Raw genomic sequence first — 10,841 nt, 5'->3', positions numbered from 1 at the left:
CTCTGCTTTTTAATATGCTGTCTAGGTTTGTCATAGCTTTCCTTCCAAGGAGCTAGCATCTTTTAATTTCATGCTGCACTCACCATCCACAGTGATTTTGGAGCCCAAGAAAATAAAATCTGTCACTGCTTCCACTTTTCTTCCTTCTATTTTAAGCCAGCTTTTTCACTCTCCTCTTTCACCCTCATCAAGTTCCTCTTTGCTTTCTGCCATAATAGCTGTATCATCTGCATATCTGAGGTTGCTGATGTTTCTCTCAGCAATCTTGATTCCAGCTTGTGCTTCACCCAGTCCAGCATCTCGCATGATGTACTCTGCATAAAAGTTAAACAAGCAGGTGACAATAGACAGCCTTCCCAATTTTGAACCAGTTAGTTGTTCCATGTCTGGTTCTAACTGTTGCTTCTTGACCCGTATACAGGTTTCTCAGGAGGCAGGTACGGTGGTCTGGTATTCCCATCTCTTTAAGAATTTTTCACAGTTTGCTGTGATCCACACCATCATCGACATTAGTGTAGTCAGTGAACCAGATGTTTTTCAGTGCAGGGAGTCGCAAAAGAGTCAGACATAATTTAGTGACCAAAACAACAACTTTACTTATCTAAGCAAGCCCGGAGTGACAAGGGTGAGGAAGGGGAAAGATGCAGAGTCATGAGATGGGATGCCTGACACACTGGCTACTGTTTCCCAACAATCTGCAGAGACACAGCAGGCCATTCAGAGGCTGTATTTACTTGGCACAAGAGACTTTTCTGGGAGGGCTGAAAGGAGGAAACTTGGAGGCAGAGGCGTTCACTAGCACACCTCCCTCGCTGTTCATCCATCTCCTGTCCCCCATGTTTCTGGGGAGCTAATGTCTCCACAGTTCTGGGCCAAATTAACCAGCCACTGGGCTGCCTTTTAGGAGGTCAGATCTTGTGGCCCAAGAGTGGTCTTTCATGCAAGTCTGAAAGTAGAAGTGTGACTGGGTGCAGGGGGGCTCCAAATGAGAGCTGCAGAGGCTGCTGAGGAGTCTGAGGGATCTCATAGAGTCTGTATTCTCTGCAGTTAGGACACTGCAAGCTGGTTGGATCCAAAAAAGATTTTTCAAATTGGACCAAAAGAATTTATTGATGGATTGATCGTGAATGGAGTGATGGATGGGCAAAGAGAGAAATCAAGGTTTTGGTGGATGATGGTGCTGTCTACTTAGATGGGGAAAAATACTTTGTTAGAAAAATTAATAAATTTTTGTTAGATTGGTAAAGTCTATTAGTGGCCTGAGTCTGGATTTGAGGGGAGAAGTTCTGTTTGGAGACAGGATCTGAGTCACTGTCATGCAGACGGCGAGCTTCCCAGGTGGCTCAGTGGTAACAAATCCACCTGCCGACGCAGGAGACGCAGAAGATGCGGGTTCGATCCCTGAGTTGGGAAGATCCCCTGGAGTAGAAAACCCACTTTAGTATTCTTGCCTGGAAAATCCCATGGAGGGAGGAGCCTGGAAGGCTACACCCCACAGGGTCACAAAGAGCCAGACACAACTGAGCACTCACACATGTAGACGGTAAAGTCAGGGTACACTACTGCCGTCAACCTCGAAGAAAAGAGGCTGGTAGAGAGCGGAAAGGAGACGAGGCAGAATTTTTCACTTTGGCAAGATGTACACCACTGTGGCTGAACAGGCGGGGGAGAGGCAAAGCCTCCTTGTTAGAGTGGGCTGAGGAGAGACTAGGGGAAGAGGAAGTGGTGATGGAGAAAACAGCCAAGTTCCTTGAGTAGTTCGGCCGTAAAGGGGAGCAGAAAAATGGGGTGGTGACTCCAGAGGGCCAAGGGAGGATGCTCTTGAGGCCTGGTGTGTTTGCAGGCAGGAACAATCCAGGGGAGGAGAAATGGATAAGGCAGGAGAGAAAGGGGACACCTGTGTGGGTTTAGTCTCAGAAGAGCTGAGACGGATGGATCTGGACACCAAGTCGAAGGCTTGGACTCAAGAAGAGAGGTGTTCCCCCACCTTTGGGGGATATGCAGGTGGCAGGAAGACAGGGGGCTCCTCTCAACTGCATCTTCCATGACTATGGAGTCTGAATGGGAGTGACCAATGAGGGTGGGGACGGGGTGCTGCAGATGGGTGAGGAGGTGGTGGTATGGAACAGACTGAGACAGGAAAGCCGAGTCTCTCAGAGAAATGTAATAGGGAGGTCAGCAGTGTTTGGGTGCCATCTGAAACGTGGGCTACACTGTCAAGTGATTCTGGCTGCATGGTGGCAGGTGTTCTCTGCAACGCTCCGCTGCTTGTGTGCACATGCTGGCTAAGTGCTTGGTGAGAGTGATGGAGGCGGGAGAAGGGAGTGAGAGTGTGGCTTCAGTGTTGGACCGTGGAAGCTAAGGTGTGAGAAGGGAAATGGAGGCGAAGAGAAGTGGTGACTGCTGGGGAAAAAGTCAGAAAGGTCACGAATTGGGAGTTTGGGGTTGGAAGAGATTAAGTTTATTATATAAAGGAATTACTAGAAAGTAATGGTATTTACTATAAAGCAATGCTAATTACTCATTACCACTGAGCAAACACACACACCTTTTTAAACACCAAAAGCAGCTAAAATTTTTTTAAAAACATCTAAAAGATAAAAAATACACTACGTAAGAAGAACTATATACAAAAGACTTGAAATACACATAAATATAACACAAAACCTGTAAAAGGGGCATTACACATCTCCAGACTGTATTAAGTGAATAAGTGGAGAAATATATGTTATCTTCATATAAGAAAGGGGGAATATAACATCATTTATCTTTCGAGAAAAATCTTTTAAGGAAAAAAATTAAACAGAAAGCCCCTCAGTGGGAAACAAGGCCTAAGGCAGAGGATGATCGGTGGTGGTGGTTAGTCATTCAGTCGTGTCCGACTCTTTTGCGACCCCACAGACTGTAGCCTCCAGGTTCCTCTGTCCATGGGATTTCCCAGGCAAGAATACTGGAGTGGGTTGCCATTCTCTTCTCCAGGGGATCTTTCCGACCCAGGGATAGAACCGATGTCTCCTGCATTGGCAGGTAGATTCTTTTACCACTGAGCCACCTGGGAAGCCAGAGGATGATACAGGAACAGAAATTAGACTTGTCTGAATATATCTTGTTTTAACGATTAGACCTGGAACTATGTAATTATTTTACGTAAGTAAACTTAAATGAGGGACTTCCCTGGTGGCCCAGTGGGGAGGACTCCACACTTCCACTGCAGTGGGCATGGGTTCAATCGCTGGTCCGGGAACTAGACCCCACATACTGCACCTGGAGATCCTGCCTGCCGAACAATGAAGATCAAAGATCACACGTGCTGCAGATAAGACCGGGTACAGCCAAGCACATAGGTAGTAAAAACAAAATACTCAAGTCTTGAATTTGAACAGAAAGTATCTATGTGTTTTATCTTAAAATATGTATCCCAGCTTGGTGCCCTAAAAAGGCCTGGAAACATTGACCAGAACAGCAGCAATGGGCCTTCAAGAGCCTAGATTTACCTCTCATCACTAAACAGAACGATGGACTTTGTTGTTTTCTTCTATTCCCCTAAAAATAACTGACTCCAGGTCTGGAGCAGAAAATGAACAAGATATGTTTGGAACATCTTATCATACTAGATAGCAAAGAAGTTACCAAATATTACTATCAAAAGGGCTGTATCGAAAGGACTTGGGAGCCAACTTGAAGAGACAGCCACTGGACAAAATTAAGAACAATTGAAGCATTGCTGATGTTTAATAACTGCAATGAACTGAAACACACAAAATTTATTTAATTCAGTAACTATGATACTAAAAGTAAAAAAAAACCACTGGTCACTTTTGAAGGGTACCAGTAAACCAACTCATTATTCAGGAAACTGGCAAAAAATCTGGACACTTTCCTTCTTTCCAATATGAACGGTAATGTAGACAAGTTTCCATTCATAGTGGTATTTCAGGTATCATAGGGAAAGGAATGGTAAAAAGACAGCAGCACCATTTTGCAAACTTGGGTAAATTAACAGATCTAAGCATTGCGCTTCAATGGCTGCAACACGGAAAAAGAGACAATCAGACATGACACATCTTTGATGAAAACATACAACACTATCTGTGAGGTTTTCTTGCCATTAAATCTGAATTCACTCATACTTCCAGGTCTATTCCTAACAGGAAATACAAAGGGTAAAGAGGCCTGTTAAATGACACCTTAGCAAAAGCCAGAATGGGAAAGAGATGGAGAGGAACCTGCCAGCTCAAAAAGACTTCAAGGAATATGCCAACTTTAATATAAAACCCTGTTTGGATTTTCAAATAAACAAATTACTGAAAAATAAAGACATAGAAATTTGAGAACTTCAGTATTTCATAACATTAAGGAACTAATGTTTTTGATATGCTGATATTATGACTGTGTATCTTAAAAAGTTCATATCCATATATACTATTTATGGATGAAATATGTCAGGCTATGTATGGTTAAGAGGAATAAGTAGATGGTCATATAAAATCAAGACTGGCCATGTGTGAGCTAATAATTACTGAAGCTATGTGACAGGTATTTCTTTTCACTTATTAAGTGAACAATGCAAAGAAACGAAGGAAAACAATAGAATGGGAAAGACTAGGGATCTCTTGAAGAAAATTAGGGATACCAAGGGAACATTTCATGCAAAGATGGGCACAATGAAGGACAGAAATGGTATGGACCTAACAGAAGCAGAAGATATAAGAAGAGGTGGCAAGAATACACAGAATTGTATAAAAAAAGGTCTTAATGACCCAGATAACCACAATGGTGTCATCACTCACTTAAGAGCCAGACATCCTGGAGTGTGAAGTCAAGTGGGTCAAAGGAAGCTTTACTACAAAGGTGTTGGAGGTGATGCAATTCCAGCTGAGCCATTTCAAATCCTAAAAATGATGCTGTTAAAGTGCTGCATTCAATATGCCAGCAAATTTAGAAAAGTCAGCAGTGGCCACAGGACCGGAAAAGGTCAGTTTTCATTCCAATCCCAAAGAAAGGCAATGCCATAGAATGCTCAAACTACCACTCAGTTGTACTCATTTCAAATGCCAGCAAGGTAATACTTAAAATCCTTCAAACTAGGTTTCAACAGTATATGAACTGAGAACTTCCAGATATACAAGCTGAATTTAGAAAAAAGCAGAAGAATCAGAGCTCAAATTGCCAACATCCATTGGCTCATAGAAAAAGCAAGAGAATTCCAGAAAAACATCTACTTCTGTTTCATTGACTATCCTAAAGCCTTTGACTGTGTGATCACAACAAACTGTGGAAAATTCTGAGATGGGAATACCAGACCACCTGACCTGCCTCCTGAGAAATCTGTGTGCAGGTCAAGAAGCAACAGTTAGAACTGGACATGGAACAACAGACTCGTTCCAAATTGGGCAAGGAGTTCATCAAGGCTATATATTGTCACCCTGCTTATTTAACTTATATGCAGAGTACACCATGTGAAATGCTGGGCTGGATGAAGCACAAGCTGGAATCAAGGTTGCCGGGGGAAATATCAATAACCTCAGATATGCAGATGACACCACCCTTATGGCAGAAAGTGAAGAACAACTAAAGAGCCTCACAAAGTCAGAGAGTGAAAAAGCTGGCTTAAAACTCAACCTTCAAAAAACTAAGATCATGGCATCCAGTCCCATCACTTCATGGCAAACAGATGAAGAAACAATGGGAACAGTGAGAGACGTCATGTTTTTGGGCTAAAAAAATCACTTCAGATGATGACTGCAGCCATGAAATTAAGACACTTGCTCCTTGGAATAAAAGCTATGACAAACCTAGACAGTGTATTAAAAAGCAGAGACATTACTTTGTCAACAAAGGTCTGTGTATACGCAAAGCTATGGTTTTCCCAGTAGTCATGTACAGATGTGAGAGTTGGATCATAAAGAAAGCTGAGCACCAAAGAATTGATGCTTTTGAACTATGGAGGCTACAGAAGACTCTTGAGAGTCCCTTGGACAGCAAGAAAATCAAACCAGTCAATCCTAAAGGAAAATAGTCCTGAATATCCATTAGAAGGACTGGTGCTGAAGCTCCAATACTTTGGCTACCTGATGCAAAGAGCCAGCCCATTGGAAAAGACCCTGATGGTGGGAAAGATCTGAGGGCAGAAAGGGGCACCAGAGGATTAGATGGTTGGATGGCATCAATGACTCAGTGCACATGAGTCTGAGCAAACTCTGAGAGATGGTGAAGGACAGGGAAGCCTGACATGCCACAGTCCGTGGGGCTGCAGAGTCGGACAAGATTTAGCAGTTGTACAACGTGATAGGTACACTGGGGTTTGTTACATTATTTTACTTTTGCACATTTAAAATTTTTCATGAAAAAAAATTTTCCCAAAGGTCTCCATGACTTCAGCACCCACTGGAAATGTGTGATGATGGAGAGGGAGCGGGGTATCTGGGCTAAACTTCAGGATAGTTTGAGGGATGGCATGGCTATGGTGCTTTTACCAGACCTGAGACCAGCCAGGGAGGTCAGCTTGTGAGCAAGATGAACTCCATGTGGGTCATGCTGAACTTGGAGTGTCTATAGTATGTCTAGATGGGATTGCACAGGAGAATCTGTGCAATGGTGGAACACTAAACTCCAGAGATGTGGAAGATGAAAATGGGAGTCAGTGGGTGACATTACTAGGAGAAACTGTAGAAAACAGGATCTCAAAGGAGTCTGAGTGGTCATAACACAGAGTTGGATAAACGGTGTCTTAGAAAATGGGAAGGCCCAGGAAGAGGTCTAGAATAGCTTTTAAAAGGAGGAAATGCTTAGGCCTCACAACATACAAAAAATTAACTCAAATGGTTCAGAGCTAAATTTAAGAACTAAATTTAAAACTTTTAGAAAAACATTAAATGTAAATCTTTATGACCTTGAACTAGGCAATGGATTTATTACAATCAATCAAAACACACTATTAAATAATAAAACCCACCCCTCAGTCAGATGGGCATGGAGACACTTCTGGAAATAACACCATGATGGCTGCCCAAGGAGAACCCCAAGTTCAGTTCCAAGTAGCTTGTATTGGCTGGTGACGGTACTGGAAAAAACTAAACTGGTAAAACATCTGACTGGTGACTCAGATTATGTAGCTACCTTGGAAATGGCAACCCACTCCAGTATTCTTGCCTGGAGAATCCCAACCCACTGTAGCCTGCCAGACTCCCCTGTCCATAGGGTCACAAGATTTTGACACGACTTAGCGACTAAACCACCACCACCTTGGGTGTTAAGGGCCATCTCCTTGAGTTCCATACCAACAGAGGACCTATTAAATTCAACGTATGTGATACAGTTGGTTAGGAGAAATTTGGTGGACTGCTGCTGCTACTGCTAAGTTGCTTCAGTCGTGTCCAACTCTGCGACCCCACAGACGGCAGCCCACCAGGCTCCCCGGTCCCTGGGATTCTCCAGGCAAGAACACTGGAGTGGGTTGCCATTTCCTTCTCCAATGCAGGAAAGTGAAAAGTCAAAGTGAAGTCGCTCAGTCATGTCCAACTCTTAGCGACCCCATGGACTGCAGCCCACCAGGCTCCTCTGTCCATGGGATTTTTCAGGCAAGAGTATGGAGATGACTATTATATCCAAGGCTCAGTGTGCCATCAGGATGTTGGATGTTGTATTGAGAGTTATGTACAAGAACGTGCCTAACTGGCATGGAGATTTGGTACAAGTGTGAGAACATCCCCATCGTGTTGTGCGGTGACAAAGTAGATGTAAGGTTAAGGCAAAGTCAACTCTCTTCCCCAGAAAGAATCTTCAGTACTATGACATTGCTGCCCAAAAAGCTACAGCTTTGAAAAGCCCCTGCTCTTGGAGTCTGTCGCCATGCCTGCTCTTGCCCTGCCAGCACAGCATGAGCACTATCTAGAGGGATGCTCAGACAACCGCTCTCCCGGACCAAGATGCCAAGCTGTGAGAAAGCGAAGCTGGGGCCCCGCGGCAGACGTCGTTTCACAGGCAACTGTCCTGTGGCGTCAGTGGTGCAGAGTCTGCCGCTCTATTATAGAGCTAAGCAGAACGTGTCCTTAATCTCTGGATGCTGAGAGATGGATGGGCTTTGGAGTGAAGGCGGCAGTTCAAAACTACCTTCATATTTTGGACCTGAGTGTCTGCTTTGGAACACAGCTGTTTCCTTCTTGAATTTCAGATATAAAGACTGCTATAGTCACAGGACAAAAAAATATAATCCCATGGGATGGGAGTCATTGCAAATCATGTATCTGATGAGAATCTTAGTATGCAGAGTATATAAAGAACCCCTGCATCTCAACAGTAGATAACTCAATTAAAAATGGGCAAAGGATCTAAATAAACATTTCTCAATAAATAAATAAATTTCCTGGCATTCCAGTGGTTAAAACTCTTGTGCTTCTATTGCAGGAGGCATACATTCAACCCCTAGTTGGGAAACTAGAATCCCATAAGCCCTTGGCCAAAATAAAAAAAAGGTATACAAATGGCCAACACACGTGAAAAGATGCTCAACATCCGAGTCATAAGGGAAATGTAAATCAACACCACAATGAAACATCACTTCATACCCACCAGGATGCCTATAATAAAACAATACGTGCTGGTGAGGACGTGGGGAAAACGGAACCCTCATTTATCACTGGCAGGAATGTAAAATGGCACGGCTGCTATGGAAAACTGTTGGTTCCTCAAAAAGTTAAACATAAGAGATACCATATGCCCCAGCAATTCCACTGCTATGGATATGCCCCAAAGATCTGAATACATGTCCACACAAAAAACTTGTATACAATATTTTAAGCAGTATTCATAATAGCCAAAAAGTGGAAACCTGAATGCCCAACTCATCAATGGATAAAATATGGTTTATCATCCACCCGATGGACACTTGTCAATAGGAGGAATGAAATACCTGCACGAACTCTGAAAACATGCTTAGTGAAAGCAGCCAGTCACAAGACTGTATTCTAAGATTTCATTTAGATGGAATGTCTTTGATTGGACAATGTGGAACAACTCTACTTCAATAAAATTTAAAAAATAAAGACAATGGGGATTAGCAGTTGCCTAGGGTTGGTGGGCGGAGAAGGCAATGGCACCCCACTCCAGTACTCTTGCCTGGAAAATCCCATGGACAGAGAAGCCTGGTAGGCTGCAGTCCATGGGGTCGCTGAGAGTCGGACTCGACTGAGCGACTTCACTTTCATGCATTGGAGAAGGAAATGGCAACCCACTCCAGTGTCCTTGCCTGGAGAATCCCAGGGACCGGGGAGCCTAGTGGGCTGCCGTCTATGGGGTCGCAGAGTCGGACACGACTGAAGTGACTTAGCAGCAGGGTTGGTGGGAGGGGGAACGGGGAATGACTGCTAGAAGGTATAAGGTTTCTCTGGAGTGCTAAAAATATTCCTTAGTGGAAACTGGTATAAACTTGTGAATATTCTAAAAACCACTCAACTATGTGTTAAAATGGTGGAGTTTACGGGGTGAATTTTTTCTCACTTTGAAATAAGCTTGGGGGCCTGTGCTCAGCAATATTAAATGCTGCAGTCAAGCCAGGCAAGGTGAGGCTTGGAGACATCACAGGACTGGAGTGTAGTGTTGATTATCCACTCAGTTCTTCTGTTATCTCTACCCTATTAATTTCAGTAATTCTGGCTGAATCCTCAACAGATTCTGTGGTTCCATCCCTCTTGCCATGACTGGCTTAAGTGTGAGCAAGTGATCTATTTTAGCCCAATCAGACCCAAGCTACTGAGGCACATCTGTGAAATAATTATTCTCAAGAAAAAGAAGAGAAAACATCTGCCTCTGCACACTGGTGTGAAGCTGAGGTCTGCAGCAGCTGACTGGGGAGGGGTGGTAGGTGGACCGCACTCTCAGGGCAGAAAAGCTGGAACCACCTGGGTTCTTAGAACCACTCTAAGCCAGTTTTCTTAGGGACAGAAATCCTGTTTAAACCATCTGATTTTTTTTTTTCTTTTTTAAAGAGTCAAGAAAGCCCAAGGTAGGTTACTGGCAACTCTTCCCAACTGGGCTTGGAGACAGGACACAGGGAAGGGAATGTTTTTATATGTTCAGGTCAGGACTGCCACTGATCAAGCTGTAAGATTGTCTTAAATGTCCTTACAAGGTTTTCACATCTACTTTCTTGATTTGTAAGCCCAGGCACTCTCATGCTCCACAGTCAGTCAAATCAGGAAATACTGTCCAGGAAGGAGCAAATTCAAGCTCACCTTCCTTATTCTAATTTCTAAGTAACAGAAAAAGATGGTTACTGAATATAATCTAAGCCAGTCATTTCACCTCTGAATCACTTAACTGTAAAATGGGGATAACGTCTACATAGGACTGACCCAAAGATTAAAGGACAGAAAGTGGCCAAACTCCTAGCCTGGTCTATGTCTCAACAGGTCTCAACAACCTGAACTCTTAACACTGATAAGTTAACCTTAACTGTGGCTTTCTCAAATCCTGCAACTTCTGTGCAATAACAGGTTGCCATACCCCGACTCTTAACAGTTGTTAACAGGCTCCACTCTGGAAAATGACACCATCCCTGAATAAAAATTACCAACCAACACCCTAGAACTATTTCAGCAATAATGGAGGCAAATGCCTGAAACTGCCCAAGTGGGCAAAGTATACCTTCTCCAAATAGTGGCCCCTAATACAAGTCGAACTTTGAAATTATTTTTCACTAAAGTCGGGGGTTTGAACCAGGACTTTGCTACTCCTTAGATGTACACATAACCTTGAACAAGTTTCTTCATCTATTTCCTCATTAGTAAAAAGGGTGTTAACACTTGGATTACACAATTGTCTCAAAACTGAAGGTCAGAGAT

The sequence above is a fragment of the Capra hircus genome, chromosome 2 (genome assembly GCF_001704415.2).
Source record: "Capra hircus breed San Clemente chromosome 2, ASM170441v1, whole genome shotgun sequence".
NCBI classification, from domain to species: Eukaryota; Metazoa; Chordata; class Mammalia; order Artiodactyla; family Bovidae; genus Capra; species Capra hircus.
The sequence above is the reverse complement of the archived record's forward strand: the minus strand, read 5'-3'. Positions refer to the sequence as shown.